The following is a 12,055-nucleotide window of genomic DNA, read 5'->3' as shown; positions in this document are numbered from 1 at the left end:
TAGGGAGCCCCTGGCACCTTTCTGTGCCGCCGCCCTTCCCTTCCTTTCGCTTCCCTTTCTTGAACTGTCGGCTCAAGCTGCCGCTACACCGAGGCCTCTGTGTATTATCATATATCGGGTGGTCCTTGCCCCCCGGACAAAAGGCAATTTAATACCATTTAATGACATTGCCAACAATTGCGCGCGCCTGTCTGTGAGTGTGTGTGTGTGTGTGCGCGCGTGTGTGTGTGTGTGTGTGTGTGTGTGTGTGTGTGTGTGTGTGTGTGTGTGTGTGTGTGTGTGTGTGTGCGTGTGTGTGAGGACAAAGAGATGTGAAAATAACATGTGTGTTTTTAACGACTGTCGTGTCACCTTCACAATCGGGCGAGCCCCTCACATTGACGTTTAGCGTTTCTATTATTCAGGAAAGCCGTAAAAAGTTGAAGCCATTTTCATAGATTGAAATGGACCCAATTAATGTCATTAATACATATTTTCAGTAAGTCGGCTTTGATAGTTTTTTTGGGAGGGGAGAGGGGAAGGCTATTTTCATTGAGTTTGTTTTTGGGGAGGTGGAAAAGTGGTTATCGCTATTTTTGTTTCAGATTTTCCTCATTACAATTTGCCTGACTCATTTTATAGCCGTTGCTGGGGTTTTTTTGTGCTCTTCTACAAATTCCACAACTGTTTTGGCCAGATTTATTTATTATTTATTATTTATTATTTATTATTTATTATTTATTATTTATTATTTATTTATTATTTATTATTTTTTAATTTATTTATTATGTATTTATTTTTAGTTATTTATTTTTGTATCTATTATTTTTTATTTATTAAGTCTTTTTATTTTTATTTATTTATTTATTTTTATGTATTATTCTTTATTTAATATTTATTATGTGGTTAATATCTGATTATTATTTATTTATTAGGTGTTATGTATTTATTCATTCTCCTATGTATTTATTTATTTATTTATTCATCTATGTATTTATTATTTGTATTGTCTATTTATTTATGATTTATTATTTATTATTTGCATATTTATTCATGTATTATCAGAATCAGAATCATCTTTATTGCAGAGTATGTAGAACACACAGGGAATTTGTTTCCGGTAGAACACACTGCACTAGTATTTATTTATTTATTTTTATGTATTATTCTTTATTTAATATTTATTATGTGGTTAATATCTGATTATTATTTATTTATTAGGTGTTATGTATTTATTTATTCATTCTCCTATTTATTTATTTATTTATTCATCTATGTATTTATTATTTGTATTGTCTATTTATTTATTATTTATTATTTGCATATTTATTCATGTATTATCAGAATCCGAATCAGAATCATCTTTATTGCCAAGTATGTCGAACACACAGGGAATTTGTTTCCGGTAGAACACGCTGCACTACATATATTTTTATTATTTATTCGGGTACTGCCAATGTACTGTTGACCGAACTAACTAGCGACTGAGCTAGCTAGCGACCGAGTTAGCTCACGATCCAACTAGTTTACAAGCTAGTTAGCCAGCTCTCTAATCAGCTCGCTCTTACTAATCTCTTACATCACAGGTGTCAAAGTCAAGGCCCCTGGGTCAAATCTGGCCCGCCACAAAAAAAGCCAAGCATGTCACGTTGCATGATGTTAGCTAAAGTCAGAAGCCAAATTTCAAATGGTCGCATATAAACCACAATAAGAGTCATTATTCTTGACTTGTGATTTGAAAAGCGATGAAGCATTGTAATGGTTTCCCCAAATTCACAATGGCCCCCGATTAGAAACCGCAACTACAATGTGCCCCCAGCCCGCCGCAAAAAAAATACTTTGGGGACACTTGCCGTCCACGTACTAGTCAAATGTGAGAGATTGTTTTCCACTCGTGATTGACTTACAGTGATAGCTTGGCTTATGAACGCTTTAGCTACCGAACTTTTCACCTTCCAAACGTTAAATTCGCGAGAATATATTGTTGGCATACAAACAATTTTTTGGGAAACACAATGAGTGATGTGTCATTCGCGAACGAGCCGGTTCTTGGAGGTGGATCTCTGAAGTGGACGAAGAGAGGAGCTGGTAATGACAGCCACCTTTTTTTGTCCTCTATTCCCCATCCCCAGTCTCCGGTTAAAGCAAGGGAACCAGCTATTAATGAAGTTTCTAGTGTCTGCTTGCATCTGTTGCTGTTGCAATATCACAACTTCCAAGATGTACAATCCAGAGGTCCTTGAGACACTATGCAAAAAGCTATCCATTCCATACAGCCATCAACGACCATCACAAAGGTCAATAAAACGACTTTATTATACACAGTTTATTTATTTAATTACAACACCGTAGCATATTTATTATACATAAAATAAGGTATATTGTATGTAGTTTTAAAGGACAACCGACACCATTTTTTTTGTTTCCCAAGTGACATCACAAAAACGTTTCATAGCATCTTAAATACCCAAGACGCAGGCTGATATTTTTATTCAAATGCAAAACACCAATAAAAATGACTTAAAGTGTGCTAAAACTGCAACAAATTGAGCTGCGAATTGGGGATTTTCAGAAAGTCCCGCCCCCAGTTCGTGACGTCACGCCAAGACGTCTTGCCTTGCTCGAATTTCAAAACAATGGGTTCAGATTTGAAGAAGATGCTTTCTTGTTCCTCATCCAGTTATGAATATGATTCAAATATTTCTGAAGAGGAAAGCATAAATGTTTGCAATCAATTAAAGGAGTCCTCCCATATCAATTCGAGCCGTCAATAACAGCAATGTAGCGTCCCAGAAAATGCACAAGATGGCGCCCAAGCTCCATTGGAAATGGGCTGATTTGTCTGCTGGGAATTTGTGACAGCGAATATCCAATAGTAGTCTTGGTGCAACACACAACGATTCACCATCATGTTATTTATATGTTTTCCTTCTAATTTCGCCATCAACACAAAGTTTTCAGACCAAACAAAGTACCGCAAAATGCATTGTGTGTCGCATTCTCGGTCAGAGGCGTTCCAAATGGAACTGTATAGTGCCACTTAGCAGTTTTTTGACGACGTTACTAGTGCAGCGTGTTCTACCGGAAACAAATTCCTTGTGTGTTCTACATACTTGGCAATAAAGATGATTATGATTCTGATTCTGATGTGACGTCACGTAGGGGATCGTCATCAACTCGAAAACAAGACTTCCTGAATATTCAGCGCAAGTCTTAAAACGTAAAATATAGCTATATGCGGTGGAATCTTTGTAAGATACGCTCAGTAGAAGTCATTTGAAGTGATTTTATAAATTATGGACACAACTTTTCCGTAGCCGTCAGTGGACCTTTAAGGCTTATTTAGGAGAAAATTATGTTTTATGGGAACCTGGGAACCGATTATTCTTATTTTGATGGTTTCCTATGGGAAATTAATGTTTGGAATACCCACTTTTCACCTTACACACTTTGTGGGAAGCAATTAAGTTCATAAGCCAAGGTATCGCCGTTTTTTCTTCCGCTGGAAGACAGAAATAGTTTGTCGGTGGCTCGTTGTTGAAACGGGTGGCGTGCTGGCGCGCCGCTCCAACGCCAAAAACGTCCAAACTGCACTCAGCGGGCCCCCAGAACGCACATTGAAAGCTTTGGATCCAATTCACATATAGGTCAATTAAATGCAGCGACATCTGCTCTCTCCCCGACATTTGCATATAGCATTCATATGTTAATCATGGCCCTTGTTTTTTTTTTCTTCTTCTCTTCCTGTGCATATGCGCACCCTCACGTTTCCTCCCCCTCCCCTCGTACGCCGCCCTCCCCTCCTCCCAGCCTCTTTTGTATCGCCGAACAAAAAAGATGCAGAACATTTTGGGATGGCCTTTTTTCTCCCCGTTCTATTTCCGCTTCCTTTCTGTTTTAAAGGGGAGGTAGTCCCCCCCCCCCGCCCCTCCACTCCGCCAACCCGGCGGCGAGGAGCCCCCTTTAAAAAGCGGCGCCCGCTCTCCTCCCCGAGCAGCTTAATGCCTTATAAATCAATGATGACACAGATGGACCAGCGATAATCTATTTAGAATGCCTCACAGCAAATATTGTTGTGCAGATGATTAGACCGACAGTCATTTTAACCCCTAAACGCCTCCTACGCCGCCCGCCGCCTTAGTTTTGTTACAAACGCATTCAGCGAATGTGTTGCCGCGATCCGTTGAAGCAAACACGACGGCCGTCGATGCCGCGTTACCTTAAAATAATAATAATAATAAATTTAATTTGTAAGCGCCTTTCAAAACTCTCAGGGTCGCTTTACAGTCGAAGGATGAGTTTTTTTCTGTGGGTGAGCAGTGGCAGACACACGCACCAGTGTTCACTCAAGCCGGAAGTAACTCAAATAGATAGAAAACTAGCTAGCTAATTGATGGATAATAATAATAATAATCAAAATCATAATCATAATAACACATTTCCTTTCTAAGATCCTTTCAATACTGTCAAGGTCACTTTCCAGTCACTGGACAAGTTAGATAGCTAGCAAGCTACTACTACTACTACTACTACTAATAATAATAATAATCATAATAATAATAATAATAATAATAAATTTAATTTGTAAGCGCCTTTCAAAACTCTCAGGGTCGCTTTACAGTCGAAGGATGAGTTTTTTCTGTGGGTGAGCAGCGGCAGACACACGCGCCAGTGTTCACTCAACCCGGAAGTAACTCAAATAGATAGAAAACTAGCTAGCTAATTGATGGATAATAATAATAATAATAATAATCAGAATCAAAATCATAATCATAATAACACATTTCCTTTCTAAGATCCTTTCAATACTCTCAAGGTCACTTTCCAGTCACTGGACAAGTTAGATAGATAGCAAGCTACTACTACTACTACTACTACTACTACTACTACTACTACTACTACTACTACTACTACTACTAATAATAATAAATTTAATTTGTAAGCGCCTTTCAAAACTCTCAGGGTCGCTTTACAGTCGAAGGATGAGTTTTTTTCTGTGGGTGAGCAGCGGCAGACACACGCACCAGTGTTCACTCAAGCCGGAAGTAACTCAAATAGATAGAAAACTAGCTAGCTAATTGATGGATAATAATAATAATAATAATAATAATAATCATAATCATAATAACACATTTCCTTTCTAAGATCCTTTCAATACTGTCAAGGTCACTTTCCAGTCACTGGACAAGTTAGATAGCTAGCAAGCTACTACTACTACTACTACTAATAATAATAATCATAATAATAATAATAATAATAAATTTAATTTGTAAGCGCCTTTCAAAACTCTCAGGGTCGCTTTACAGTCGAAGGATGAGTTTTTTCTGTGGGTGAGCAGCGGCAGACACACGCGCCAGTGTTCACTCAACCCGGAAGTAACTCAAATAGATAGAAAACTAGCTAGCTAATTGATGGATAATAATAATAATAATAATAATAAGCAGAATCAAAATCAGAATCATAATAACACATTTCCTTTCTAAGATCCTTTCAATACTGTCAAGGTCACTTTCCAGTCACTGGATAAGTTAGATAGCTAGCAAGCTAATAATACTACTACTACTACTACTACTACTAATAATAATAATAATAATAATAATACATTTCATTCATAAGCGCCTTTCAAAACTGTCATGGTCACACGCGCCAGCGTTCACTCAACCCGGAATAACTCAAATAAATAAAAAGCTAGCTAGCTAGCTAACAGATAGCTAATAAATAGCCAGACAACTAGATAGCTAGCTAAAAGATAGCTAGACAGCCAGCCAGCTAGATAGCTAATAGATTGCCAGCCAACCGGCTAGCTAATAGACATCTAATAGATAGCCAGCCAGCTGGATAGACAGTTAATAGAGAGCCAGCCAGCTACATAGCTAATAGATAGATAGCTGCATAGATAGCTAATAGATAGCTAGATAGCCAATGGATAGCTAATAGATAGCCAGCCAGATAATATAGTCCGAATCTGACCCGGAAATGGTTCCAATCCACCCGAAGATCGTCTGTGCGATGGGCTTCTTTTGCTGAAATGGTTCTCAAAGGGCCACCCTGAACATCTCGCCTTGCCTTGTCTAACAAGTTTCACGTTTCCCTCGTGAAACTGGGCTACTGGGTTAAAGGGCGGCTCATTTGAATAAAAAACAAAGATAGCGGCTGCGTTGGGGTGGGGGTGTCATCAAAGTTGGCCGCCCGTCTCCATCAAGCACTCAAAGTGTTCAGAATTGGCTTCCTCAGAAACGACTTCAGTGGCAGTTGGCCAAAATGATCCTAAAATGGCTTCCGGGTGGCAAAATGATGCACTTCCTGCGTCTGTCCCGGAAAAAGGATTCTTCAAACTTTTTTGGGGATCGACACGTCTCCCAAAATATCCAACGGAGCTGCGTTCAAAATGGCCGAAGATTGCCGTTTTTAACAAAATAAAAGCTCTTATACAAGCATTTCTGTCATTTTTTCGTGGCCGGCCACATTGTATCAGAATCAGAATCTGAATCAGAATCATTTTTATTGGCCAAGTATGTAGAACACACAAGTAATTTGTCTCCAGTAAAACATGCTGCACTAGTATCATCATCAGAAAAATGGAGGCACTGACTATACAGTTCTATTTGGGTAATTTTTAAAATGACTTCAAATGACTTCTACTTAGCGTATTTTACAGATTCCACCACATTGAGCTATATTTTACGTTTTAAGACTCGTGCTGAATATTCAGGAAGTCGATGTTGATGACGACATCTGACGTGAGGTCAGGAACGCCCCTGACCGAGAAAGTAACACACAATGCATTTTGGGTACTTTGTTTGGTCTTAAAACATTGTGTTGATCTGTGTTGATGACGGAATTAGAAGGAAAACATGTAAATAACCCGATGGTAAATCGTTGTGTGTTGCACCAAGACTACCAATTGCGGTAACACCATACAGAAGTTGACACAAATACCCAGCAGACAAATCAGCCCATTTCCAACGGAGTTTGGGCGCCATCTTGTGCATTTTATGTGCGCTACATCAAATTGATACGGAAGAACTCCTTTAATCGATTGCAAACATTTATGATGTCGAAACAGTTATTTCGTATCGTCATTTTGTGCAATGCCGCTCTGGCAAATAAATATCCTACTTGTTCAATATTGCCACACCTCCCCGCTTCCTTCTTCAGGACAGCGGGTACGAAAACGGGACGCTGTCAACTTGTATTTGTACTTTGTATTACTCTAGACTTTGTCTTCGGTGCTCGGTCCGAGCCCCCCCTCCTCACATCCCGTAATCCTTTTGGGATTGTTCCGTTTCTGCACTACCGTGTGCGAGTTGCTTCTCGCCATTGTCGGGCTTTAACATTGCCACCCCCACTCGTCCTTTTTGGTATTCTTTATTTTTGATTATTCCCCTGATCCTCTTTTTGAGACCAGCGCTTTGTGTTGTAAATCATCCTACACGGACCTCTGTCTGGTAGCCGTATTTAAAAAAAAAAGTCTGGCGGTCGTGGTCGTAAGTACGGGTGGTCGTAACTCGCGCCGGTCGTAAATCGGATGTTACCTGTATATATTTTTTGATGATAACCTCAATCAGTTTCTCATACTGACGGCATCCCCCGCCCTCTCTTTCAGGTGGCGTTCCCGCCAGCTGTGCCAGCCACAGGCGGCTCAATCCAGCACAGAGGTTCACTCCAGTATGCTGTTGGCGTGCTGAGGTAAGCAAAGCTGCGCTGTCGTTTCAGCAGATGCCGTGTCAGAGTGCAGTCAAAGTCAATATTGAGAATTTAGGAATATGTTTGCAATTGTTTTCTGTTCTTGTTTTTGTTGTTTTTTTAACACATTTGAAAAAAAATGCGTTGCGCTTTACTTAAGTCAAAATGTATTTTTGTAATTGGAATTGACATGAGCTTTGGCCTCAAACAAAACCCCCAAGAATACTTGACGTTCTTTGATACAGTTTTTATTTCAAAATCCACATTTAATGTCTTTCCTTTTTATCTTATACAAAGTGATACCTCAGCTTACAAACTTAATTGGTTCCCAGAAAGTGTGTGTCTAGCCATAATGTTGTCTTCCAAACATTTATTTCCCAAAAGAAACCATTAAAATGACAGTAATCCGTTCCCAGGCCCCATAAAACATAAATTTCTAATAAATAAGCCTTAATACTACATAAAATATACATTGTATTATGTATAATAATTGTGCTATTGTATTGTAGTTAAAGAAATCAACTGTACTGTATGATAAAGTTGTTTAATTGACTTTTGTGATGGACGTTGATGTAGTTGCCTCTTGATGATATCCGAGTGTAGTTGCCATGCTTTCTCGGCGATAATACCGTCACTCACACTGTCCCCTGCTAGCTGCTTTTCGTTAATCCAAATCAACAGACATTTTTCAACCTCTTCTATTGCCTGAGACTGTTGCTTAGCCAACACAGAAACACCTTCAGCCACAAGTAGCAATGGTCGACTTAGCATACTGGTACTGGGACGCTAAGGCACACAAACGCACACCTCTTTCATGTTTTTTGATGATCTCCTTCTTCTGCCTGACCGTCATTTTCTTTTGTGTAGTCTTCGGCTTAACACTAGCCTGTGGTGGGGTCTTTTTCGGTCCCATAATAGCAAATGAACTCCACTCGATAACAAACCATGTCTGCACTCAAAGTTAAGGGGTGTGGAAAACTAGTCCGCCAGCCACCGTGGCACCGTGTGGTTTGATTCGTCCGCTGAAAACTAGTTCCTCTGCCACGATTATATGCTCGGGAATGCTTAGCCATTCTACTCTTGATATATTTGTGGTAGTTTATTCTGAAAGTTTGTTTTGCCCTTCAATTACCATTTTTACTTTTCATCACGTGACAATTTCCTGTCACACTTCATTTTTACTTTTTGGGGGTTGAGGTGCTTTCTACCTGAGTATGGAAACAAGTCAAATACGCTTGTACCCGTCGTACTAGTCGCCATTGTTGTGTTGTGCCTTCAGCCTGTCCCGAAATTTGACGGTCGCCACTAGAAAGAACATCTCGCGCACACGCCAACTGTTCATCACTCACTTGCCAGTTCCACTTATCCCCAAAGGCGTCGTGTCTTTAAGTGCGCACACACACACACACACACACACACACACACACACACACACACACACACACACACACACACACACACACACACTGAAATTGTAACAATCTGGATTGTGATAATCTGCCATAATCAGCCGCCACATGCTACCTAAAAACACACTCTGGTGACATTCGGGCGCACCGCCTCCGCCGTCAATGTTGCCGTGGTTGGAGGCGCTGGATTTTTGCGCAATTTATGTTTGACATTTGACTCATGGAATGCTATATTGACTCATTCGCCACCATTCCCGAATTTATTCAGGAATTGAAAAGCGTGATTTAGAGCGCCATTCCTGAATTTTTTCGGGTTTTGGGTTTTCTTGTCGGGGTGCCGATAACGCGCTACTTAGACCGCTAGAATTTTTTCCCTTTCACAAGGTTTGCACTTTGTACAGCCAGCCCCATTTAAACGCATTTGATGCCATTCTTGACTTAATTGGGGAATTGAAAATCATGATGCTGAGATGCATTCCTGAATTTAATTCCATTTTTTTTTTGCCGGAGGTTGCCGATAAAGCGCTGGCTTTGTTTTTTTTTATTTCAATATGGCGCGGCAAGAGTGGCTGCCTTTCCAGCAGCTCCTGTATTTTGTTTTTCTACTTCTTCCTTTCCTTTCCTCTTCCTTTCATCACTTTGCTGATGTGTTACTAATGTGTAGAGTGAACACTGGCGCGAATGGCTGCCGCTGCTCACCCGCACAAAATAAACAAAAAAAATATCCCGTGACTGTAAAGTGTCCTTGAGAGTTTTGAAATGCGATTAGAAATTATAAATGTATTATTATTATTATTATTATTATTATTATTATTATTATATCATTATTATTATTATTATTATATCATTATCATTATCATTATCATTATCATTATTATTATTATTATTATTATTATTGCTGTGATGATATTATTATTATTATTATGATGATGATGATGATGATGATGATTATTATTACTTATTATTATTATTGTTGTTTTGATGATATCAGAATCAGAATACCTTTATTCGTCCCGCAATGGGGAAATTTGCAATCCACAGCAGCAATTGAAGAGGGATGGGGTTGGGGTGGGAGTGAAAGGATAGAAAACAAGATATTCTAAGCATAACAAAATAAAAATGTCAACTGTATACTGTGCAAATGTAGATGTGCAAAAACTGTTCTATAAACAAGACTGTACATAGTGCAGAATCAAGAAATGCATTTAGATATATTGCAACAACCCATATTTACAAGTGTCCACTTTTTTTTTTTTTTCACATGTGATCATTGGGAATTGTGAAGCCTGACAGCAGTCGGTAGGAACGAGCGGCGGTACCTCTCCTTCTTGCAGCGCGGGTGTAATAGTCTCTGGCTAAAGGAGCTACCCAGAGCTGTCAGGATGGGCAGGAGGGGGTGGGAGGGGCTGTCCGTCATAGCTTTTAGTTTAGCTAGCGTCCGTCTGTTGCCCACCTCCTCTAGAGAGTCCAGCGAGCAGCCCACGACAGAACTGGCCCGCTTGACAAAGCGCTCCAGTCTTTTTCTGTCCCGAGTGGTGATGCTGCCTTACCAGCAGACAATGCCATAGTGGATGGCTGATGCCACCACAGAGTCATAGAAAGTCTTTAGGAGTGACCCCTGAACTCCAAAAGACCTCAGTTTCCTGAGGAGGAAGAGGCGACTCTGTCCCTTTTTGATTAGGGCATCCGTGTTTGTTGTCCAGTCCAGTTTATTGTTGAGAGTAACACCCAGGTACTTGTAGGAGGTCACCCTCTCAATGTCCGAACCCTGGATGTTCAATGGTGCAGGTGACGATTGTTTCCTGCAGAAATCCACCACCAGCTCCTTGGTTTTCCCCGTGTTGATCTGGAGGTGATTCTGCTGGCACCAGTCCACAAAGTCCTTTGTCAGTCCCCTGTACTCCCTATTGTCTCCCTCTGTAATGAGGCCGACAATAGCTGAGTCGTCAGAGAACTTCTGAAGGTGGCAGGTTGGGGTGTTGTAGTTGAAATCCGAGGTGTAGAGGGTGAAGAGGAATGGAGCCAGGACTGTTCCCTGCGGCGCTCCGGTGCTGCAGAGAAGCCTGCCCGACTCACAGTTCTTTACTCTCACGTACTGTGGCCTGTTTGTGAGGTAATCTGTAATCCAGGATGTGAGGTGATGGTCGACTCCGGCATGCCACAGCTTGTCCCCCAGTAGATTAGGCTGGATGGTGTTGATGGTATTATTATTATGATGATGATGATAATGATGATGATGATTATTATTACGTATTATTATTTTATTATTATTATTATTATTATTATTATTATTATTATTATTATTATGATGAGATGATGATGATGATTATTATTATTATTACATATTATTATTACTATTATTATTATTATTATTATTATTATTGTTGTGATGATATTATTATGATGATGATGATTATTATTATTATTGTGATGATATTATGATGATGATGATGATGATGATGATGATTATTATTATAAACGACCTTACGTATGCTGAATGGGATTTGGATCAAGGGGTTGCTTGGACTTGATTCTTGTGTCCGATAACGCCTGAACGTTGTCGGATGTTGTTTTGCGATGGCCGGTGAGTGAAGGCCCCCCGAACGCCTCTCCCCGACATCCCCTCTCCAACGAGACGGATGATAAATTTGGGGCGGGCGACGGCGGCAACAGCTGTCGGCAGACGGGCCCGATATGAGAATAGCAGCGCGGGATGAGCGGCCATTAAATATGAATATGCTATTTAGCCTGGGTGTATTTTAGGTAGTTGACATTTTCATGTCCGGACAGCCGCAATTTATTCCCAGTATGCGGGAGATGACGGGCAATGTGGAGGAGGGTTGGGGTGCGGGGGTTAATCAGTCGAAAGGGAGGTGGACGGTTGCCGTCTCACCTTGGGAGGTCACAGCCGGCCACAAACTTTGAGGGAAGGCAATGCCCTTCCTACACCAACTCCACACTTGAAAAGTTCGGAATTTCAT

The 12,055-nt window shown here is 40.3% G+C and overlaps 1 protein-coding gene across 3 annotated transcripts in view; it reads left to right on the top strand.

Moving 5' to 3' along the window:
- The window catches only part of znf536 (zinc finger protein 536), a 267,191-nt gene that overhangs the window by 98,447 nt on the left and 156,689 nt on the right, over positions 1 to 12,055 (top strand). For all 3 annotated transcript variants that reach the window (XM_088991742.1, XM_088991743.1, XM_088991741.1), the window contains one exon: positions 7,586 to 7,668. The gene's annotated coding sequence lies outside the window, so the exon portion shown is untranslated. The remainder of the gene's footprint in view (positions 1 to 7,585; positions 7,669 to 12,055) is intronic.

This window comes from Hippocampus bargibanti, linkage group LG03 (assembly GCF_051943395.1).
Source record: "Hippocampus bargibanti isolate YZ-2025 linkage group LG03, ASM5194339v1, whole genome shotgun sequence".
NCBI classification, from domain to species: Eukaryota; Metazoa; Chordata; class Actinopteri; order Syngnathiformes; family Syngnathidae; genus Hippocampus; species Hippocampus bargibanti.
Note: the sequence above shows the minus strand (reverse complement) of the source record. Positions and strands in the feature narration are given on the sequence as shown.